General features: G+C 38.4%; 1 long non-coding RNA gene and 1 pseudogene across 4 annotated transcripts in view; one reads left to right on the top strand and one right to left on the bottom strand.

Annotated features, from left to right (window-relative positions):
* Nucleotides 1-16,501, top strand: part of LOC147370423 (uncharacterized) — an 84,089-nt gene extending 67,588 nt beyond the window's left edge. For 2 of the 4 annotated variants that reach the window (XR_015165264.1, XR_015165263.1), the window contains exons 3-4: nucleotides 1,227-1,450; nucleotides 15,637-16,494. This is a non-coding gene — a long non-coding RNA (uncharacterized LOC147370423). Of the gene's footprint in view, nucleotides 1-1,226; nucleotides 1,451-15,636 lie in introns of all 4 variants that reach the window. The other 2 variants (XR_015165266.1, XR_015165265.1) reach the window with 2 other exon arrangements.
* On the bottom strand, nucleotides 9,080-9,767 carry LOC147370424 (mitochondrial coenzyme A transporter SLC25A16 pseudogene; annotated as a pseudogene).
* Nucleotides 16,502-16,983: the final 482 nt, after the last annotated feature.

Below are 16,983 nucleotides of genomic sequence, written 5' to 3'. Positions count from 1 at the left end.
CTACATACTACTCAGTACTGTGTTGTATGAATGAACCATCATTTCATCTTCTCCTTGATAGACGACCAGCTCAGAAGGTCTTGATGTCATTCTTAAACCTGAGCCATGATGATTGTTGCCCAGACTTTATGAATTTTGCTGCAGAAAGTTGTTGGTCAGAAGGTGATAACATTAAGACGGTAAAAGGGAAATCTAATGGGAAGAGGGTAGAGGATGACAAATCACCACCAGACTCCTTCGAGGAACCTCGATTCTCAGGAGCTGCTATATGCATTGATTTCAAGGCAGATAATTGAACCGGGAGGGCAAGATTTTCTCAGTGGTGCCTCTGTGACTGGTGTTTCGAACCACATCTCAACACTGCTGGTGATCTTGGTTGTGGTTATTTAGTCGCTAAGTTGTGTCCGACCCTTTTGATCCTATGGATGGTAGCCTGCCAGGCTCCTCGGTCCATGGGATTTTTCAAGCAAGAATACTGGAGTGGGTTGCCATTTCCTTCTTTAAGGGATCTTCCTGACCCAGGAATTGAACCCTGGTCTCCTGCATTGCAGGCAGATGATTTACCAACTGAGCTGTAACAGCCTTCATTTCAGTGTACTAGTTCACTACCCTGAACTAAGGAGATTCAACTCAAATTCTTTGCAATAGAAGGGCCATGTAAATAAATGCCATAAGATGGATATGCTATAAAAGCCAAATAAGAAATGGCTAAACCTTTCAGATGTATACCATTTACCATGTACATAAACATAACTAATCTTCATGCTGACCCGATAAATTAGGTGCTATCATCTCATTCTGAAAAAGGCAAGCATCACCCCCTCTAGGAAACTTCTCAATGTTGACCTTGCCCTTCTTGGTACGTACATACTCCTTTGAGGCACAAATGGGCTATGAAATTGGCCAAATTGTTTGCCGATGGTTAATAAGGTCATGAGAGAGGGAGAAAGTGGGAACCTTTCGTTCTACTAAAAGGTAGGTTGCCAGATAAGATCCTTCTCTAGGGGAACTTCCCAACCCAGGGATCAAACCTCCTGTACTGCTGGCAGATTTTTTACTGACTGAGCCACCAGAGAAACCCCACATAATACAGGATGCCCTGATAAACCTGTATTTCATGTTAACAATGCATAACTTCATAAGTGTATATACTAAATCGATACATGTATAAATATGGGTATATTTACACAGAGTTTCCTCTCTTTCTGTGGGCCCATGCTGAACAGCAATCACTGGATAAGGGCCAACACAAGGGATGCAAACTTGCCGACATGTCCAGGACCAGAGTCCAGTGACAGGCCTCGGAAGAGATGAGTGTGGACACCAGGAAAACAGTGCATACTGAGACTGGGAGAGACAGAGATGCTAAACAAGTGTTCGACTGAATCTGGGTGGGATGCCCATAGCATCTTCTAGATAGAGTCCAAGAACCATCCTGAAAATGTGACAGGTAAGGATAAACTTAAAGTGGGACTCAAACAGATGTGAGAAGTGTACAAGGTGGTCACAATTTGGGGGGAAACCTGTAACAGGGTCAGTAGACTAGCTCTAACTCTCACTGCTGCACGTGGTCCCAAGGTCATACATAATTTTCATCATTTTCCTTCCATTACTACACACTCTAGATTACCTGCCCCTTTGGCTAGTATTTTTGCTGGATTAGACCACTTGTCCGGTGGCCTAGACATTTACCCCGAGTTTCTGATTACCAGAAGGGGCTATTTCCCTATGCATAGATATGATCCCAGCCATGTCACTACTTCTACTATCAGCTCTGACTTTCAAACAAAGTCACATATTGCAGGAGAAGGAAGTTCTGAGCGATGCTGGTTTCCCATGTACCCACACATTCCTGATGGCCTTAGTGACACAGTGCTCAAGTGTGAAGTGCTAGTTCTTACTAGGGAAGAGTGGGCCACCTCTGTGTACTTAAGAGTTCAGGGGGTCTGCAGAACCAACCCCCTCAAGGGACTCTGGATGGGGAAATGTGGATAATATTTTTCCAAACAGGACCCTGACTTGAGCATAGCAGACCTGCCTTAAGTGAAAGTCGCTCAGTCGTGTCTGACTCTTTGCAACCCCATGGTCTATACAGTCCATGTAATTCTCTAGGCTAGAATACTGGAGTGGGTAGTCTTTCCCTTCTCCAGGGGATCTTCCCAATCTAGGAATCAAACCAGGATCTCCTGTATTATAGGTAAAGACCAACTGAGGTATCAGGGAGCCAGTATTCTGGCCTGGAGAATGCCATGGATTGTATAGTCCATGGGGTCGCAAGGAGACCTGCTTTAGCTGAGCATTAAAATGTTGTTCATTGAATAAGAGGTTAGCTATGGATTTGTCACATACGGCCTTTATTATGTTGTGGTATGTTCCTTATATGCTCAAGTTTTGAGTGTTTTTGTAATGTTGAAAGGATGTTAAACTCTGAAATGCTTTTCCTGAATATATTGAGATGAATTTATGATTTTTGTCTCTCACTTATTAATGTGCTGTATTACATTTATTGATTTATTTGTGTTGAACCATCCTTGCATCCCAGGGGTAAATCCTACTTGGTTATGGTGAACAATCTGCTTAATGTGCTCTTGAATTCGGTCTGAAAATATTTTCTTTAGAATTTTTGCATCTGTATTCATCAGAGATATTGGTCCGTGGTTTTCTTGTATGCCTTTATGTGGCTTTGGTATCAGGGTAATGCTAGCCTCTTAAAATGAGTTTTCATTTTTAGAAATTTTTTTTTCCCCAAAAAGTTTGGAAGGATTGGCATTAATTCTTTAAATGTTCGGTAGAAATCATCTGTGAAGCCATCAGTCCGGGGCTTTCCTGTGTTTATTATTGATTCAGTCTCCTTTTTATTGGTTTGTTCATATTTTCTATTTCTTATGTAGTTTTGGTTGGTTGTTTAAGTGTGTTAAGAACTTATCCAGCTTTTCTAGGTTCAGTTTAGTTGCTCAGTCGTGTCTGGCTCTTTGCGACCCCATGGACTGCAGCACACCAGGCTTCCCTGTCCTTGACCAACTCCTGGAGCTTGCTCAAACTCATGTTCATCCAGTCGGTGATGCCATCCAACCATCTTATCCTCTGTTGTCCCCTTCTTCTCTTGCCTTCAATCTTTCCCAGCATCAGGGTCTTTTCCAATGAGTCAGTTCTTCACATCAAAACATCCAAAGTATTGGAGTTTCAGCTTCAGCATCAGTCCTTCCAATGAATAATCAGGACTGATTTCCTTAAGAATTGACTGGTTTGATCTCCTTGCAGTCCGCGGGACTCAGGTCCCTTAATTTTCTAGGTTTCCACAGTTTTTTGGGCACATTTTTGCTTAGAGTAGTCGCTCATGACCTTCTATATTTCTGTAGTATTGGTTGTAATATCTCCCATTTCTGGTCATATTTGAACCTTCCTTTTTCTCTTAGACTAGGTAAAGGTTTGTTTTGTTTCTTTTTGAAATACCAGTTCTTATTTCATTGATAATTTCTATTTTGGTCTCTATTTACTCTCCTCCTGATCTTTATTTTCTTCTCAATTTGGGCTTTGATTGTTTCTTCAGTTCATTGAGTAATAAATTGAGACTTTTTTCTTAATGTAAGCATTTTTCAATATATACTCCCCTCCTTGAACATGTATCCATTTTCATACATTTCAAGATTTTCTTAACTTCTTGCTTTTTTGACACATTGGCTGTTCAGGGCTGTTTTAATTTTTACATATTTGAATTTTCCAGTTTCCCTGTTGATTTCTAGTCATGCCATTGTGAACAGGAAAGATAGCTGGTATAATTTCAATGTTTTAAAATTTTCTGGGACTTGTTTTGTGACTTACCATGTGTTGAAAGTGAGGTAATGAAGTCCCTTACTATTATTGTATGTTGTCTATTTCTCCCTCCATATCTGTTGTTCAGTCGCTAAGTCCTGTCTGACTCTTTGTGATCCCATGGGCTGCAGCATGCCAGGATTCTCTATCCTCTACTCTATTGTGGAGTTTGCTCAAATTTATGTCCATTGAGTCAGTGATGCTATCTAATCATCTCATCTTCTGCTGCCCTCTTCCCCTTTTGCCCTCAATCTTTCCCAGCATCAAGGTCTTTTCCAATGAGTTGGCTCTTTGCATCAGGTGGCCAAAGTATTGGAGCTTCAGCTTCAGTATCTATTAGTGTGTGCTTAATGTATTTACGTTCTCTGATGTTGAGTACGTATATATTTATGGTTCTTACAGCCTCCTGATGGGTTGACCCTTTTATCATTACACAATGACCTTCTTTGTTACAGTTTGGACTTAAAGTCTGTTTTGTTGGATATAAGGATAACCCTCCTTTTTCAGTTTCTACTTGCATGAAATCACTTTGAGCCTACATATGTCCTTGAAGCTGAAGAGTCTCTTGTAGGCAGCTTATGTTTGGGTCTAGTTTTTTTTTTTTTAATTATTAATTCATCCAGTTACCTTGTGCCTTTTGATTGGAGAATAATCTATTACATCTAATGTAACTATTGGTGGTAGGTCAGGACTTACTGTTGCCATCTTGTTAACTGTTCTCTGTGCTTTAGTTTTTTGTTTGTTCCTTTCTTGGTCTCTTGCTATCTTCCTTTTGAACCGATAATCTGCCATAGTGGTATGCTTTGATACTCTTCTCTTTATGTTGTGTATGTATTCTATAGTTTTGTGTTTATCTACTACAGGTTTTTTTTTTTTTGTGGTTACTCCGTGGCTTCCTTGAAATATTTTATAGATATAATAGTCTATTTTATGCTGATAGCAACTTAACTTTGATCGCATATGAAAACTCTACCCTTTTACTTCCCCCAAACACATTCCGTTTTTAATTTCACAAATTACATCTTTTTTATATTGCATATTTTTTATTAAGACTTACGTAGCTATAGCTATTCATATATTTGTCCTTTGACCTTTTTGAGTAAAATTTATTTTTAATATACTATGTATTCTGTAACAGACACAGAATGTAAAATTTTATTTTAAAAATTTGCAGTCCTTTAATTGGTAACCTGAGATACTTATTTTATACATTTAAATTATCTAAGGATTTGATAACAGTATTTAGATACATTGTAACCCAGAAATGAAAATATACAAAATAGTTCTAGGAATGCATGTATTTTTATGTATAGATCCACTTATAAATCATACAAAGGTACATATTTATTTTAAAATTAAGAGTTTGCAAATGAAACCAGTTTATCTAGTTTCTTACCAAGGTATGACAAAAATATTTTATGCAAAAAATAAAAACTGAAGCAGAAATAAGACTTTCAACTTACGATTTTTAACATTCAGTTCAGTCAGTCAGTTCAGTTGCTCGGTCGTGTCCGACTCTTTGCGACCCCATGAATTGCAGCATGCCAGGCCTCCCTGTCCATCACCAACTCCCGGAGTTCACCCAGACTCGCATCCATCAAGTCAGTGATGCCATCCAGCCATCTCATCCTCTGTCATCCCCTTCTCCTCCTGCCCTCAATCCCTCCCAGCATCAGAGTCTTTTCCAATGAGTCAACTCTTCGCATGAGGTGGCCAAAGTATTGGAATTTCAGCTTTAGCATCAGTCCCTGTATTGAACACCCAGGACTGATGTCCTTTAGGATGGACTGGTTGGGTCTCCTTGCAGTCCAAGGGACTCTCAAGAGTCTTCTCCAACACCACAGTTCAAAAGCATCAGTTCTTCGTCATTCAGCTTTCTTCACAGTCCAACTCTCACATCCATACATGACCACAGGAAAAACCATAGCCTTGACTAGACAGACCTTTGTTGGCAAAGTAATGTCTCTGCTTTTGAATATGCTATCTAGTTTGGTCATAACTTTCCTTCCAAGGAGTAAACATCTTTTAATTTCATGGCTGCAATCACCATCTGCAGTGATTTTGGAGCCCCCAAAAATGAAGTCTGTCACTGTTTCCACTGTTTCCCCATCTATTTCCCATGAAGTGATGGGACCAGATGCCATGATCTTCGTTTTCTGAATGTTGAGCTTTATTTTTAACATTAGCAAACTATAAATTGCTATTTCTGAAGCCTAAACCATAACTGTTCTCCCTTGCATTTTTGTCATGCTTATAATAAAACTTAAAAATAACTCAACACAATAAGTGGAATTCTCACATTTTAAACCATTTTAATACAAAGGATAGCAATTCAAATCATGTTTTACATTTCCGTGTGTGTGTGTCACTCAGTCGTGTCTGGCTCTTTGCTACTCCATGGACTGTAGCCTGCCAGGCTTCTCTGTGCATAGGATTCTCCAGGCAAGAATACTGGAGTGGGTTGCATTTCTACTTAAGTTTATATTGCACTAAAATTATTTCACAAGGAAGAACTATTTGATGTATCATGACATAATGCCTTAGAAACATTATTTGATATTCATATCTATATTAGTAGGTATTTTACAGTGGACTTAGATGATCTGGTATATACCAAAATATTTAATGAAAACAAATCTATAACTAATCTATTTCAAGAGAAAAGATACTCAATATTTTTATTGCCTTTGGGAAATACACTGACTTTTAAAAAACACCTTTAAATCACTCATAGAAACTGGAAGTAACATTTGCACAATACCTGAAAATTCTTATTGTTGAGTCTGTGTGGGTTAGCTGTTCAGTCATGTCCAAATCTTTGTGACCCCATGGACTGTAGCCTGCCAGGTTCCTCTGTCCATGGAATTTTCCAGGCAAGAATACTGGAGTAGGTAGACATTTCCTTCTTCAGGGGGTCGTCCCAACCCAGGGATCAAACCTGGATCTCCTGCACTGCAGACAAATACTTTACCATCTGAGCTACCATGTTAAGTCTCTCTACACAGCTACTTTTTCAATACAACTTTTATTAAGGAAATTAAGAGAAAATGTCCTTTTATTGAGTACAGCAGAATTACATAAGAGCAATATTAAGAATAATAGTTCAATGTTGGCTTTAAGCTATGTTTTATATACCTTAAATTTCCAATTCTCTTCATTCTGCTGCAATATAACCAAGCCTGTCTATGATAAGAACCAATGTCAGTCTTTGAACATCATGATTACAATTAAAAGCTTGGAATAGCATGATAAAGAAAAAGGTAACACTTTTTAAAAAAAAAATCTAGTTGATTTACAATATTGTACTAGTTTTGGTGTATAGCAAAATGATTCAGATATATGGAAAAACTGAATATATATATAAAGACTTTATATATTTCACATTACTTTTCATTTTAGCTTATTACAAGACATTGAATACAGTTCAGTATGTTATACAGTAAATCCTTGTTGCTTATGTATTTTATATGAACTGGTTTGTATCTGATAATTTATCCTTTCCTCCTCCCCTTTCCCCTTTGGTAACCATAATTTCCTTTCTGTCTGAGTCTGTTTCTGTATTGTATATGGACTCATTTGTATCATTTTTAGATTCCACATTTAAGTGATACAATATTTGTCTTTCTCTGACTTACTTCACTTAGCATGATAATCTGTCCATGTTGCTCCAAATGGCAATATTTCATTCTTTCTTATGGCTAAGTAATAATTCCATTGTATGCATGTATATATTTAATATGTGTGTGTGCTCAGTCATGTTCAACTCTTTGTGACCCCTTGAACTGTGGCCCGCCAGGCTCTTCTGTCCGTGGAATTTTCCAGGCAAGAATACTGGAGTGAGTTGCCATGTTGTCCTCCAGGGAATCTTCTAACCCAGGGATGGAATTCGCATCTCTTACATCTCCTGCATTGGCAGGCAAATTCTTTACCATTGCGCCACTTGAGAAATCCATACTAATTCCATTGTATGTATATACACACATACATATGTGTAGGTGTATATGTACACAACATATCTTAAGCCAATCATTTGTTGATGGGCACTTGGTGTATTCCATGTCTTGGCTGTTGTAAACAGTGCTGAACATTGGGGTTCATGTATCTTTTAGCTGTCTTTTCTGGGTATATACCCAGGTGTGAGATTGCTGGATCATATAATAGTAGCTCTGTTTTCATATTTTAAGTAACCTTAATGGCAACCTCTTAAATCCCGTTTTAAATTAACCTTATTTCCAAATAATACTTTTAAATTATTTCAATTAACCTATTGATTAGCCAGCATCAGCTTATAAATTCCCCCCCCCCCCAATATTCCAAGGTATAACTTTCAGCATCAGAAAGCATAGTAAGCACTTTTGATTATGATGAACAAAAAAATCAAGTGCTAAAATACCAGTGGTTTTCAGTGACAGGGTAAATGTCTCCCTCCAAGTATGTTCTTCCCACAAATTAAGATTTCATTTTTCTCTCAAAGAGTTTAAGGAAATCATAACTTTTTTTAGTTGAGGTGAAAAAACTGCTTCATAAGTTCATGTATTGTAAAAGCCACTGTGTGAGGAAGAACACAGTGGGTATAATTAAGAGAGAAACCACGATCCCTTTGAATTCCATGGTGTCCATAGACATACTTTATAGTCACCTTCCTGGTAAGGCACTTTTCAAATTCTGAAGGAGCAGTTCCTAACTACAATTACCAAAGAATACAACAAATGAGTAGGATACAACTACTCTGTGTTTTTGTTCCAGTAACACCACTGCAATGTAAGTTTGTGAGTTTTCAAAACAAAGACATTAGGATACAGCAAGTCCCCTACAAATGAATGAGTTCCATTCTGAGTGCACAGTTTGTTCGTTAAGTCCAACAAAGTAGGCCTCGGTACCCAACTAATATATTTGGCTATATAGTAGTACGGTATTATGATAGGTTTATAAAACTTTGCAAACAAATACACTTAAAAACACAAAAATAAAATATTTTTAATCTTACAGTACAGTACTTACCAGCTGTATCAGTAGTACCAGCTATATCACTGCTGCTTTTATGCTTGCTTCTAGACATCCTGGGCTTGAACTAAAGATACTGTGCTACTGTACTCTCTACAGTGCTACACAGTGATGTACACGCGATCACAACCACTTGTAGAAGATGCACACATGTGACAATGCACGCCAGACACAGGAACTAACATGATTGGACATGTGAACACACACTCACATCTTTGAAAGTTTGCAAATGGAAGGTTTGTATGTAGGGGACTTACTGTTATCAGAAATTCTGCCAAGAATGTAAGGAGCACAGGAAAGGTACCAGAAGGAAAAAAGCAACCAACCAACCAAATACATGCCTATAGAAAGAACCATTCCCAATACAGCAGGTATCAGGCCTCTGTAAAATACAAGGTAATCACTTTCCTTTGCTCAAACAATTTTGAAAGCATGACTAATTCCTGTATAAGTATGTTCCTCTTTCACTTGGAGTGTTCGGTGTACTCTAACCATGTGTAGAGGGTAAGTACTGATAACTGCCGTTAAACCTGCCACAGATCCAGCCATTAATCTGTGTACAGACCAGAAACTCAGCTTTGTAGTAGTAAATGTTCCATCATGCTCAAATGTGATAAACTGGATTGCACCATAGGGAAATATTCAGATCATCATTGCAATAATCCCTTTATATTAATACAATCCAAGGTATCCATCCTTTGGGAAATAGCAGGCAATGCAGAAAATACTTCTGAATGTTTTTAGCATTGACTGTGAGCTTGTAATAAAACTTTTACTTGATCCACAGGGGCAAGTGTTTTGGCATAGCATCTTGCAACACCTCTAGCCAGGAAGAAGCAAAACCAGAAGTCCTGGACTGCAGTGGGCCCTCCAAGTTCCAGCTGCCGAGATGGGTTAGCCAAAACCAGGGCTGCCTTGGGAGCTTTGGTCAAATTACAACCCAAGGGCATTAGCCATGGCCAGAATGGGCAGTGACAGGGCACTGACTGACTGGCAGGTAGGGCAGTGAGTGAAAGTCACTCACGTCTGACTGTTTGTGATCCCATGGACTATGCAGTCCAGGGAATTCTGCAGGCCAGAATACTGGAGTGGGTAGTCTTTCCCTTCTCCAGGGGATCTTCCCAACCCAGGGATAGAAAGAACCCAGGTCTCCCACATTGCAGACAGGTTCTGAGCCACAAGGGTCCTTTAACTGCCATACTAGAGTTACGTGGTTATAGTATTGAAAGTATTCTGAATTTGACTATATACTTAGTGTTACCAGTGTGATGCATGTGTGTGTATTTATTTTTGTACTGGGCCTTCGTTGCACTAGACCTACTGTATTAGATCTTTGTTGCTTTTCTCTAGTTGTGATGAATGGGGGCTATTCTCTAGCTGTGGACCACGGGCTTTAGGGTGCATAGACTCCGTAGTCGCAGCTCCTGGACTCTAGGGTGTGCGGGCTCAATAGTTGTGGTGAATGGGCTTAGTTGCTCCATGGCACGTGGGATTTTCCCAGATCAGGGATGGAGTCCATGCCTCCTGCACTGGCAGGTGGATTCTTTACCACTGAGCATCCAGGGAAGCCTCTACACGTGTGACGAATACTTTCATAAGCTTACATTAGAAGTTAGCATCCTTTCATATTAATATGAAAAACATCTTTCAGCATTTCTTGTAAGGCAGGTATAGTGGTGATGGATTCCCTCAGCTTTTGGTTGTTATGAAAAGCTTTATCTACCCTTCATTTCTGAAGGATAATTTTGCTGGGTAAACTTTTCTTGGTTGGCAGTTGCTATGTGACCATGCTGGTGCTTTAGGTTTTGGAACTGTGAAAAATATCCATTTATAAGCCATGCAATTTGTGGTATTTTGCTATGGCATCTTGAATGGACTATATCAATTAAAACAGAATTGTTTATTGAAATTATTTTTCTCTGGTAGTGCTTTCTTCCTCCTTCATGTATTACACACTTTGGTCTTGATGATTGTATCCCTAAGCACTTTACATATACATGTACCTCTATATACAGATATTTTTCAAGATGATCAATAAGATTGTAATTGCATATGTTCAATATTTTTCCTATGAAAGAACACATGGACAGGTTTCTAAGTCAGTACATTCAGTTATACTTCAGTATTCTTTAAATGCTATATAAAACTGGATAGTATGGACAATGTGATTAAAAAAACAACACTTCTCCATGTAATGAAAATCTTGGTTGTGCCCAATTCATTGCTCTTGTAAGCCTGTTCACTGGAAAAGTTACAAAACTAAGGATATGTGTGTGTGTGTGTGTGTGTGTATGTATGAAAGATTGCTAGCAGTGCAATACAATCCTTTCAGTTCAAGGAACTGAGAGATACAGAGGGCAAGAAATTTATCTAAGGCCAGATTTAAACCATGTCTGACGCCAGTGATCATAAAATTTCCATGAAACGCTGCCAGCCTTTCAGCTTATATACTTAATAAGGAAGAATGGACTCTTATTAATGTGATTGATAGATGTCTTGAGTAATTTTTGAAATCCAAGGCAGTAACTGTCATGTATTTTCATCTTGTCACTCTTTTGCTAAGTATGGTTCTTAAACGTCAGGGATGTTTTTGTTGGGAGGATGAACATTACAAGTTTTTTTTGGAATAGAGAATTGAGGCCCTGGGTCTTCAGATTCTTTTCTTCTCTCCTCTCTTCCTTTTTCCCTTTTCTTTTCTTGGTTATTTATCCAAGGCTGCCCATAGGCATAATCTGAGTACTCTAGTACATTAGCCTATGTAATGGGGATACAAAAGAACTCTGAACAATGGGAGCGACAACAAGGAAGTTAATACTCTACAGTAGGGATAGGGTTAAATGGATAGCTTGGCCATAAGAGAAGGTGAAGAGTCTTTTCTGCTTGGAGATGGACATTGCTGGTAATGCTTGAGTTGAAAATTGAAGGATGAGTAGACATTTTTCAAGTAGGGAAGGCATGCTAATCATAGGGAACAGCATGTAAGCGCTTGGTGTTCTGAAAATAATTGGTACAATCAGACAAATGTCTATTTTCTATCCTGGGATTGGCAGGAGTTGCAGTGGGAAGTAAGAAAAACCAAATCACAGAAGGCCTGTCCCCTGAAAAAACTCGGTCTCTCTTGCCTCCAATCTTGTCTCATGTTGCAGTAATCATCTAGCTGAAAGATGAGGGCCTAAACTGTGGGATGAGACAGGATAGATGTGAGAGATTTAAAGATTGAATCAATGCCAGCTGAAACTTAGCCAGGGTCCTAGTTCTGTTGAGCCTCAAACTAATTGGGAAACAAAGTTAGCCAAGAGATGGGAAAATTGGTAGTTAGCCAATTTCTTGTCTGATTCAAGATTTCCTGAGTTACTTGATATATCCATGTCCAAGGCACTTTCTCAGGGACAATAAAAGGCATTTCAGTGTATGGGATTCTAAATTGCTTTTCAGGAAAGTGTGAGAGTAGTTAAAATTTACAAAACAATCCTGAAGTAATGGGTTAAAGATAGAGTTCAAAGGTTGAATCCTGGTCAATCCTAGTGTAAAAGGTTGCTAGGACTTGAGTCTTGGTACAGTGTATTTCCATTGCAAAGGCCAACAATAAATGATGTCTCTCTTGCTTTGTACTGTATCATAGTAATTGAGATGTTTGTTTCAAAGGAAAATAACATAGAGGAACATTAATACTATCCCCATTCCTAAAATTCTCTCCTACCTTCTTTTTCTAACTTCACCAGTGTGATAGTTTGGACTGTCCACACCAGCAAATTCCTGACTAATCAACTTCAGAAATCTAAATGAATGATGTTCCATTTAAAAGCAAAAAGGCCCACTGGCCCTTGTAAACAGAAAATAAACTTAATTCCATGAGCTACTTAATACCTTCTTATTTCCAGGAGCAGAAGCATCAGGCTGAGAAAATGTGTAAATAGGGGCAGAGCTGAAAGCTCCCCACAGGAGTCAACTGAAGATAAATGCATTAGTGCTAGGACCTCATGTGGGTGGCAATTCCGCAATCAGTATATCTGGAACAAACACCACCAAGAAATAAGGCACTGGAGAATTTTGACACTTACATTAGTGGATGTAGCAAAGCAGGGCCCAGTCATGTGCCCATGCCTGGTTGCCAAGAAGACAAGGAAAAATTGAGTACTTCTAGATTTGCAGCAGGATGTAAGTAATGTTAGATACCAAGGCTCACTTAGGACCCAATAAGAATGCGTTCGTGCTGGGTATAATCTGTTGCCACACTAATGCTGTATTAAAAACTACCACAGACTTAGTGGCTTAAAACAGCCATTTATTATGATCACAAGAGAATGGGTCCACTGGGTAGTTCTGCTGGGTTTAACTTGGCAGTTCACTTGGTCCTGGCTAGGCTTAGTCTGGTGACTGGCTTGTGCTGGCTAGTCAAGAATGATCTCAGCTGGGGTTATTGGCTCTATTCTATGTATTTCATCTTCCAACCAGATTCCCTGAGCAAGTTCTCATGGAAATTGCATGGGTCTAATACCCAGGCTTGGCACACTGTCAGTTCTACCACACTCAACTGGCCAAGGTCCAGATTCAAGGGATGGGGAAATTATAGTTTCTCCCATGAAGAGGTAGAATCTAAGACTAATTCTAAAACAGCCGCAATTCTCCACCTCTCCTATATCTGATTTTTTTTTTTAATTTTAGCCACCTAGCCACCAGCTTCTTTTCTATTCTGATATTATCAGTAATTATAGGTAAATATGCATGCATGGGTCCTTTTTCACACAAATGGTTATATTTTCACACAACTTTGTACTTGATTATTTGCATTTTATGCAACTTGAAGTATATCCCATATTCATAGATGTATACATCTGTAGCATTAATTCCTAAAAGTAGAATTACTGAGTCAAAGTGTATATGCATTTAAAAAATTTGATAGTGACGAACTGCCCTCCATAAGAAATAGTACTTTTATGTACTTTCCCACCTAGAAATCTATGCAGTTGTTTTTCCAATTCCTTGCCAAAATGTCAATCATCAAACCATTTTATACTACAAATATGATTTTTAAAAAGGTATTTCAGTAAATTTTAAAATTTCAAATGTACAGAAAAGTTGCAAAGACAGTAAAGTACTGCCATATCCCTTTCATCAAGATTTCCCAATTATGCATGTATTTGCTGTGTAAGCAACTTTATATGAATATCTATTGCCATTACTTGTTTTCTGAGCCACTTGAAAGCAAGTTGCTAACATGATGCACCTTCACTTCTAAATCTAGAATACAAAGACTCTCTCCTACTTATGAATGGTTGCATTGTGGCTTTATATTAGGATGTCAACACTGATAGAAAATACTATTCAGAAGTGATGGTGTGCTCTTCTCAGTTTATCACATCAGGAGGCACATGACATTGACCCACCCACTACTGTCTATGTTAACTCTGATCACCTGCTCGAGTTGGTGTCTGGTGAATTTACACAGGGAGAAGCCTGCCATTTCCTCCTTAGCAATTGAGAAGTATTTTGAGTGAAGATTTATATTAAAAAAAATTTTTTTTAACGTGAACCAGTTTCAAAATCTTTATTGAATTTGTTAAAATATTGCTTCTGTTTTATGTTTTGACTTTTGGCTGAGAAGCATGTGGGATCTTAGCTCCCAAACCAGGGATCAAACCTACACCCTCTGCATTGAAGGGCAAAGTCTTAACCATTGAGCCACCAGGAAAGTCCTTTGTGGTACGTTTTCTAATAAGAAATGGGGTCCTGGCCCAATTTCAAATATCTACCCACCAGCCCTAGCATCTATTGACAATTCCTACTTGAATCAATCAGCATTATAATGGTTGCCAAATGGTTTGGTATTTTTCACATTTCTTCTACATTTATTAGTTGATATTCAACTGTAACGGAGAAGGCAATGGCATCCCACTCCAGTACTCTTGCCTGGACAATCCCATGGATGGAGGAGCCTGGTAGGCTGCAGTCCATGGGGTTGCTAAGAGTCGGACACGACTGAGCGACTTCACTTTCACTTTTCACTTTCATGCATTGGAGAAGGAAATGGCGACCCACTCCAGTGATCTTGCCTGGAGAATCCCAGGGATGGGGGAGCCTGGTGGGTTGCCATCTATGGGGTCGCACAGAATCGGACATGACTGAAGTGACTTAGCAGCAGCAGCAGCAGCATTCAACTATAAGGGCAGGCATTTTCTTTTCTCTAATGTGTTTATATTAGTATGTGCTTATATAATTCAGTGCATTACAATCTATTACTGTCCTTTATTTTTAAAATTTAATTGAAGTATAGTTGATTTACAATATTGTGTTTCAGGTGTACAGCATAATGATTTAGCACTGCACACTACACGCCATAGTAGGTCATTGCAAGATAATAGGTATAATTCCCCATGCTGTACAGTGTATTCTTGTTGCTTATCTATTATATATATATATATATATATATTAGTTTGTATCTGTTAATCCCATGCACTTAATATTTCCCTCCCCACTTCCTTCTCTTTTTTTGGTAATCACAAGTTTGTTTTCTATATCTGTGAGTCTGTTTTGCACATACATATGAATTTGTAGGTGGGGTTATACAGTTTTTGCCCTTCTGACTGACTTATATCACTAAGCATAACACTGTCTAGGTTCATCCTTGCTACTGCAAGGGGCAGTATTTCAATTTTTATGGCTAAGTAATATTTTATGTCATATATACCACATCTTCTTAATCCAGTCAGATATTGATGGGCACTTGGATTGCTTCTGTGTCTTGGCTATTGTATATAGCACTGCCACAAACATTGGGGTGCATGTATCTTTTCAAATTAGTGTTTGTATTTTTTCCAGATACAGACCCAAGAGTGGAATTGCTGGATCGTATGGCTGTTATAGTTTTAGCTTTTTAAGGAATCTCCATGCTGTTTTTCGTTGTGGCTGCACTAATTCACATTCCCATGAACAGTGCAAGATGGTTCCTTTCTCCACATTCTCACCAGCATTTGTTGTTTCCGGATTTTTTGATGATAGCTGTTCTGACAGTTATGAGGCAATACCTCCTTGTGGTTTTGACTTGCATTTTTCTAATAGTGCTATTGAACATCTTTTCCTGTGCCTGTTAGCCATCTGTATGTCTTCTGAAGAGACATTTCTCAGAAGGTCTCTGTCCATTTTTTAAAATTGCGTGTTTTTTTTTTTTGTGGTTGTTATTGAGCTGTTTATTATTTCCTTTGTGCAAAAACTTTTAAGTTTAATTAGATCTCGTTTGCATATTTTTGCTTTTATCTCTTTTCCCTTAGGCTGATTCAAGTAAATATTGTTAATGATTTATGTCAGAGTGTTCCATCTATTTTCCTCCAGGAGTTTTATGGCATTTGGTCTTTAAGACCATTTTGAGTGTATCTTTCTTTGTATATGGTGTGAGGAAATGTTCTAATCTCATTGTTTTACATGTGGCTGTCTGGTTTTCCCAGCACCTTTTAAGCGACTGTTTTTCTCCATTGTATAGTCTTGTCTCCTTGGTCATAGGTTGATTGACCATAGGTGTGTGGGTTTATCTCTGGCTCTCTATTCTGTTCCACTGATCTGTATGTCTATTCTGGTGCCAATATCACACCGCTTTTATTACAGTGCAGTATACTCTGAAGTTTGGGAGGATTATACCTTCAACTTTGGACACTTTGCTCAGGATTTCTTTGCCAATTTGGGGTCTTTTGTGGTTCAGTATTTTTCACAGAACTAGGACAAATAAATTTAAAATTTGTTTGGAATACAAAAGACCCCCAAATAGGCAAAAGAATCTTGAAGAAGAACAGAGCTAGAAGTAGCATGCTCCCTAACTTCAGGCTCTATCACCAAGCTCTGGTCATCAAAACAGTATAGTACTGGAAAAAAACAGACACACAGATCAGTGAAACAGAACAGAGAGCCTAGAAATAAATCCACACACTTACGGTCACTTTACCTACAAAAGAATGCAAGAATATACAGTGGGGAAAAGATAGTTTCTTCACTAAGTATTGGGGAGAAAACTAGGCAGCTACATGTAAAAGAATGAAATTAGAACATTTTCTCACAGTGTATACAAAAATATTCCAAACAAGTTAAAGATCTAAATATAAGACTGGAAACCATAAAACTCATGAAGAAAACATAGGTAGGGATTTGTTGTTGTTCAGTCACTTTGTCATGTCCAAC

This window comes from Bos grunniens, chromosome 6 (assembly GCF_055505025.1).
Source record: "Bos grunniens cultivar Pamir isolate PY7600 chromosome 6, Bosgru_T2T1.0, whole genome shotgun sequence".
Lineage (NCBI taxonomy): Eukaryota > Metazoa > Chordata > Mammalia > Artiodactyla > Bovidae > Bos > Bos grunniens.
Note: the sequence above shows the minus strand (reverse complement) of the source record. Positions and strands in the feature narration are given on the sequence as shown.